We start from the raw sequence: 7,821 nt of genomic DNA on the forward strand, positions 1-7,821 counted from the left end.
AAAATAATAATAATAAGTTCATTAAAATAAATACATCATAAAAAAAAAATGGTTTCTTTTTCCCCTGTTGCCAAAAATAATTTTTTAAACGAATTAATGCACTTACCAAAATAAAAAAAAACAAACTGTCAACTTAAAGAAATAATTTTCATTGTCAAAAAAAAAAAATCGTCTGCGCATATTTTTCGAGTTTATTCACCGAAAACTAAATACCTAAATTAAAACTTTAGCGTGAAAATAAAAACAAATCATATCAACAATAATTATTTCACAGTTAAAACCAGTGCAGCGGAGTCAGAGTCAATCTCATTTTGGGATAAAAGAGTCGGAGTCGAATATCCAAGAATCGGAGTCAGTCATTTGTCCTCCGTGCATAAATGTTTGCCAAAGCTACGAAGTCAGAGTCGAAGTCGGGGAGTCGGAGTCCGATTAATTGTCGGGAACAGGAGTCAGAGTCGGTGTCAGGTGCCCCTAAATTCTCGGAGTCGGAGTCGGGAGTAGGTCGTCAAGAGCTATTTCCAACAAAGTTTGTTTGAAGTAAATCCACCTTTAAGTTCGGAATCTATATTGACTTTCAGTTTCCCCTTAGGCGCTAATGTTAAGAGATTTAAACTGTTCAAAATTGAACAAAAACTTGTTCAAATCAAAAAGATATTTTCAATACATGTTTTTTTATCAAAAGTTTTTCCCTACAAAGTTTGTTTGAAGCCACTTCGCTTCTAAGTTCAAGATTTATTTTTGATTTGAATTTCCCCGTAGGCGCTAATGTTAAGTTTTTTTAACTGTTCAAAATTGAACGAAAAATTGTTCAAATCAAAAAATGAATTATGGGAATGAGATGTCCTCGCCGAGATCTTTCTAACAAAAAAAAATTTGTTCGAATCGGACTATTCATTCAAAAGTTATTAGGGGGGGACAGACAGACAGACCGACAGACAGACAGACAGACCGACAGACATTTTCCCCCATCTCAATACCCTACTTTCCAATTTTTAATTTTTCAATATTTATCTAACTATTTTATTTATTTTTGACTTTTTTTTGTTTTTCGGGATATTTTTAAGATGTATTAAGCCTTCTTTCATGCTTTTTTCTTCTTTCTCTGATTTTTACTGGGAAAGTAGGCTAAAAAGCGACTATTGCTACTATTTTGAAGAGTTGCAGACTATGACGACTATTTGAGCCTAAATTAAGCCAAAAACAACTATTTTGTAAAAAACTGCTATTATTTTGGCCTAAAAGTGACAAAAATATAAATAATACAATAAATGTAAAAAAAATGGAAATAAAATTTTAAAAAATGCTTCCGTTTCGAGTATCATCGGCCGAACTTTTAATTTTGAAATCACTCTGGAGGGGTCGGGGGAGGTCTGCTCAATTATGCGAAAAGCCGCCAAATGGGCTAGCTCGCCCTTATTGCCAAGAATAAGTAAAACAGTCCCTTTTTTTAATTTTTTTCTTCTGGCGCCATGAGGCACCTGATTTCTTGCCATTACAAAAACAATATCCTCAGAATGACAATAATAACGTTGTGAAGGGGAATATAAGTTTCGGTTTTTGGGGTTGGCAATTAAACCCTTTTTTTCTTGTATTTCCTGGCTGGGAAGGAAATATGTAGTACAGTAAACCCTTGTTTTACGAGGTTTGGATTATATGAGGTGTAAGATTTGACACCTTATTTTATTTTACGCGGATAAGTTTCGGTTTTACGTAGATGCGGCAATGCAGATAAAATTTTCCCCTTTTTCAAAATCCGAACTCCTAAAGATAGCAAATTACGCATAATCAACTGCACTTTGACATGCTAATAATCGAGCTTGGGCCACTGGAGACATTTTGTGTGATTGGTTCCAGAGCTCTTTCCAGAAGTAAAGTTGTTAAACTCACTGGAAGAGCTTTTAGGAGTGACAAAGGAGGCCAAAACCAACGAGGATACCGATATCGGTGACGTACAACCAAAAATGTTCACATTGAAAATTTTGAGCCAGCCCTAGACAATAGAAATGATCTTTCTGCTTTGTTAGTGAAGGAAGATTCTATCTTGGAAATGATGCAAGTGATCATGGATGTGTTAATGCTCTGCTAACAATGAGAAAAATTCTTAATGACTGTCAAAAGAATATCATAGCCAGCTCCTCTTTATAAACAGGACATGAAATTAATTTATATTTTCTTTATGCATGTTGTGCATAAAAGTCGATATAAGTGCACATTAAACTAATTATACAATTAGTCATCACTAGAATGAAGTATTTTGTTATCTACGGAACCAAATCCCTCTTTTAACACTATTATTAGGTCTCAATTTACACAGCATATCCATTGAACGTAACCCCCGCGTAAAACAAGGGTCTACTGTAGTTTGACTGATTCAATGGCTTATTTAACAAACATAGAGTATTCAGCTTTATCATTATTATTATTTTCATTTTTCTGCAATTGTAAATAAAACTTAAGTGTGTATATCTAAATATAAGCTTACAATTGTTTTTTTTTTCTGAAAAAGTGATAGTAAATTTAAGAGTTAAGCTTTTTTTTTTTGTGATTTCAAAGCCTGGTGTACCATATAAAATACTACAGTGATTAACATTTATTTATGCAATATCTTACTTGCTTCACATTTGTAAATACATTTTAACTTTATGAACAACTAGCTGCATCGCCCGGCTTTGCACAGCTACCTCGAAAATAAGACATGTCAAGTGACACATGTTCAACAATCAGACTTCAATTAGAGAAAAAAAATATAGTAAAAACTTCCCGCCAAAATAATCATTATTAAAGAAAGAAAACGGCAAATCAAAAATTCCCGAATAAATTAAGCGCAACCTACCTGATTATTTTCTGCTGGAAGTACAAAAAAAAAAAAAAAGAAAAAGAATATAAATTGCCAAATAATAATCAAAAGGTGATATTTTCACCTAAAATCAAAAACAAAATTTTATTTAGTCACATTCAAGAAAAAAAAAGTGGCAACTTTCTGAACGCTAATTTAAAATCAGATCGCACAAACGATGAAATTTCTGTTCTATTAGGCTTAATAACTTTTAAATTTTTCAACGGTGATTTTATAAATATTTCTGATATATGCTAACTTTTATTCTTGTTATTAAAATAAGATTGGTATGAAATCATGTTGGGAACACCATTTAACATCAATAGTATTTAAAAAACAATGGGAGACTATTTTAGATACCATTTTCCTTGTTTGACAACTGTTTTGCAGATTATTTTTCATTTAAAAAGCTACTAAAACTACTACAGGGGTCGAAGTGGTCCTATATATCCTATATTTCCTATATTTTCAAAAAAAGCATCAAAATCGTCCTATATTTCCTATATTTTTGAAAAATGTCTTATATTTCCCATATTTCCGTTTTTTATCCAATTTATTTCTTTAAAACAACAGTAAATAAATCATCTGACTTCGGATTTTTCGTCGAAAGTACGTGTGCAAACGAATTTTAAATTAACAAACGTAACTGACTAAATCCTGCAACAAGCATCCTCTCTGATTGACTACAGCATGACGTCACTGCAGTGAGTGTAGTTTCGAGAACAAAGTCTGAAATTGGTTTAAGAATTTTGCGTTTGGAAACAGCAGTTAGTTTTGTTTTCCAGCGGATTTTCTTTTTCGTTTTCGCTGGTATGTTTTTGTGTTCAGTGCATTTTCTGATCGGAATGTTCTTATATTCTTTTTACAATCTTTTCTTTTTGTGGAATTTTATAGCACAAAATATCTTTTTTTTTGTGCTACAAAGCATATGTTATTTCCTGTTAGTTCTCAACACAAAGACGGTTTTTATTTATTTATTAATATAAACAATGTTTGTGACACTTCTATCCCTGCAAAACTTGTGAGTTGCTGTGTTAATTATCAATAGATTTCAGTTTGTTCTTTTTTTTTTTTTTTTTTTTTTTTTTTTTGTCTTTAAAGTACACTTTTTTCAAAAATTATTCTTTCAACTACAGGAAAGTCATTTCAGGTGTAAGTTATAATTTTGTTTGAGAGGTTTTTTTTTTTTTAAACAAAATCATTGATAAGAATAACTAAATAATATATATGTATTATTTCTTTTTTCATAGCGAAACTAATCATATAATGTATCCTATATTTGTCCTATATTTCTTGTGGAAAATGTCCTATATGTGGCAAGTCGATCACTTCTACCCCTGTACTATTTTTAGGATCATAACTCAGTGGCAGCCCTGTTCATTAGATGTATTCTGCAAATCCCCTTGAAATCCAAATAAACTTTCTTTTATAAACTTTTATTTCATTACTAGTGGTACCCGCACTGCTTTGCCCATAGTAGAACATTAAAAGGTCTTTTGGTTCGCCTATACATTTACAAATGTATGGCGAATTTCTCGCCAATTGGCTTGCCCATGTTATGGTTCCACGTTATGATAACTTGGTAATTTACTCGTAACATCATATGATAATTTTGCTCGGGAAAATGTTCTTTTAATTGGAATAAAAAAAGAACAAAATCGAATTTTCAAAAAATCGCTTTGAGGGGCACACCCCCATGCTACAAACTAACTTTGTGCCAAATTTCATGAAAATCGGCCGAACGGTTTAGGCGCTACGCGCGTCACAGAGATCCAGACTTTCAGCTTTATTATTAATAAAAATTAAAGTAAACTCTAAATTCTCTCTTTAAAATTAATTTTTATTTATTTATTTTTTAATTTTATGCATGAATGCATTATTACGAGGGACGTTTTTAAAGTAAGGTCCGTTTTGAAATAAAAAAGAACGAGAACAGATAAAGCAAAGACATTTATTGCAAAAAAATCTACCACCCTTATGCTACATTTCGACACTGCTCCCGTGATTTTCCAAGCATTTGTTATAGCATGGTACAGGTTTTTGTATACCTACTCGTAGAAAATTGCCACCTGTGTAGTCAACCATGGGGTAACATGTTCTCTGAGCTCATTATTGCTGTTGTGCCACAGACCACCTAGGAAAGACTTTAGATGCTGAAACAAATGAAAGTTGCTGCAAGCGAGGTGGGGGCAGACCAGAGGATGTTCAAAAATGTCCCAGCCAAAGCCCTGTAAGAGTTCTCATGGTTGTCTACACAGGCGGCAAATTTGTACCAATAGGTATACAAACACCTATACCACGCTATGACAAATGCTTTGAAAATCACTGGAGCAATGTCAAAATATAGCTTAAGGGTGGTAGATTTTTGTGCAATAAATGTCTTTGCTCTATCTATACTGGTTCTTTTTTTATTTCTAAACGGACCTTACTTTAAAAACAAGCCTCGTATTTAAATAATTGCTCTGTAAAAAGTTTTCAAAAATGTATTTATGAAAAGTGCAAAAAAAGTTCTTGAAAAAACACCATAGCACTATTAAAGGATTTGAGGTTTCTGAAGGAAAAAAATTAATTTTCAGAAAAATGTGTTATGGATAGGTTTTTGAAATATTTCCTGTAAATTTGCAGAAAGAAAAGGAGGGGGGGGGATATAAAGTCTTTAAGGTAGATTTTGAATGAGGTTCTATAACAGCGTTCTGGCAAAAATTGTTTGCTGTATTGTAAGTTTTAATTTTGTTCCTTGAGAATTCTTTTGTTCTAATTAAAAATTGCACTATACAAAAAAAAAAAATCATTTTTTTTTTTTTTAAGAGGGAGAAGATTCTACTGTTTTAAAATAGAAACTTCTAAAAAAAAAAATCTTTTTTTACTTTTAAGATGCTGAGTGGATGGATTCAGAAGAGGTTGTGAAAACTTTGTGTGCTCGTTATCTGCTTTGCAGCGCTTCCCCACAAAATGAAATATTTTAAATCCATAATGACATCTCATTTGCCAAAGAATAGAAATGGTTTCTATTGTAATTTATATGAAAATAATTTTTTGTACAAATATGTAAATATTTATTGAAAGGTGCAAGAATGAGTTGACGCTTTTTTGTGCAAATGAATGCTCAAAATGAATATGATTCTTGCAAGACCTTTTGATTCAAATTTTATAAATTTATTTTTATTTCTTCAAAAGTTGAGCATTTTATGTTGAAATAAGATTTTAAGCTTCTGTATTGTCTTATTTTATCACTTCTAATAAATAATTTTCTGCCCGATTTGATAAATTGTTCATAGCTGTGATCGAAAATGCCATGCTTAATGTATTGAATGATAATGTATTGGAATTATTATTATTATTTTTTTTTTTTAGCACACACATTAACATTGGATTTTTTTTTATGTTCCATAAATGTAAAATACTTCACAGTTTGAAATACAAAGGACACCACTTCAAATGCATAATAAATTTATTTTAAAATTATGTTCATAAACTTATCCTCATATAGGGGAGACTATGAATAGCTGAGACCCCCTTTTTCATTAGAGTTTAACTTTTGTTTGAATCAGTGGAACTAAACAATCTCATATTACGTATTTAGAAGTCTTTTCTCCATCAAAGTGCTATGCCGTTCTTTAAATTTATTTATTTGAAGGAAATAATTTTAAGAAAAACAAAAATTCGGAAAAAGGATCAAGTATCTTTTATTGACTCATATTAGGAAACTTTGACTGCTGCTCCAGTTATTTTTACAGAATCAAATGAAAGTGGATTTGGAACTTGTGAATGGGTTTGTTTATTAACTCATATTTTGACTAATAATGATTTTGAAGCAAAAAGAAGATGAAAAGCCAAGTTAATTTATTTACAGTAAAATCTGTTGCAGGTTGGGAAATAGAAATTACTGTACGTATGTGGTTTGAATTATTGGAATCAGAAATAATCTAGTAGTTTGCATCTGTTGCATTTGGGATGTCTATTGTATTTCAAGCGTAAGAATCTTGCCTAATGTGTGCTTTTTATGTTGGCAATAAACGCAAATAAAAAAATATGCTCCCGAAAAAAGCCAAATGCTTCTTTGAAGGACTGAATCTTTAACATTTCAGAGCTTGCTGTAAAAATGAATAAAATTCTATTTTTATCAATCATGAGTCCGTTTTTTTAGCTTGTGAATTTACTCAATGTTAATCTACTGTCTCAAGAAAGTTTTTGTTAATAACGAATTTTTTATGCTTTTATTACATTAGTTCTCTCTTGTGTGGGTGAGTTGAGAGTAGAACTAGCTTTTTAATTAATGCCAAAAAAAAAAGAATAATAGTGATTGTAAAGTTAATATTTAATTTTTGAATAATAGACTTTCAAAATGATTCAAATTTTTGAAGCTTTCCTTAATTCAAGTCATTAATCTACAAGCATTTTTAAAACTTTCTTTCACCATGCACTTGTTTCTTTTGTTATCAATATGTACCTTCAAAAACAAATCTCTATGGAAGCAACAGCTTTTAAACAGGGTTAGTAAAAAACACTTTTCGTTGAAACCCCCCCCCCCCCCCCCCGAAAAAAAAAAAACTTTTTTTGGTTAGACACGTAAAAAAAAAAAAAATTTAGGAAAATCATGAAGATTTATGAATTAATTGTTAAGCAATGTTTATTCATATTTGTGCACCTAATTTCTTCGTAATTAAGAGTAAAATCTTGTAATTTCCTTTCATGATACGTAAAGATTTCGATAGAAGGAGAATAGTGTTTGATACTCTATAACTATTATGAAAAATACAATACGTAAATGGGCCTAGTATAAATAATCAAAGAAATAATTTACTGTGATAGTTCAGACATTATTATAATTACAAATAACCAAGAATAAATTCATTTCCTCACAATCATAGCTATCTACGATAAATGGAAGTAAAATTAAAATCATGCATTCTTAAACTTCGAAAGTGTTTCGCAGAACCTACAAATGAATCACAAGTCTGATGTACATTACACAACTTTAAAAA

The 7,821-nt window shown here is 30.9% G+C and overlaps 1 protein-coding gene across 1 annotated transcript in view; it reads left to right on the forward strand.

The window, feature by feature from the left end:
- Window positions 1-6,963, forward strand: part of LOC129216203 (dual specificity testis-specific protein kinase 2-like) — a 115,749-nt gene extending 108,786 nt beyond the window's left edge. The window contains exon 12 of the mRNA XM_054850389.1: window positions 5,711-6,963. The gene's annotated coding sequence lies outside the window, so the exon portion shown is untranslated. The remainder of the gene's footprint in view (window positions 1-5,710) is intronic.
- The last annotated feature ends 858 nt before the right edge of the window (window positions 6,964-7,821 follow it).

The sequence above is a fragment of the Uloborus diversus genome, chromosome 2, assembly GCF_026930045.1.
Source record: "Uloborus diversus isolate 005 chromosome 2, Udiv.v.3.1, whole genome shotgun sequence".
In the NCBI taxonomy this organism is placed as follows: domain Eukaryota; kingdom Metazoa; phylum Arthropoda; class Arachnida; order Araneae; family Uloboridae; genus Uloborus; species Uloborus diversus.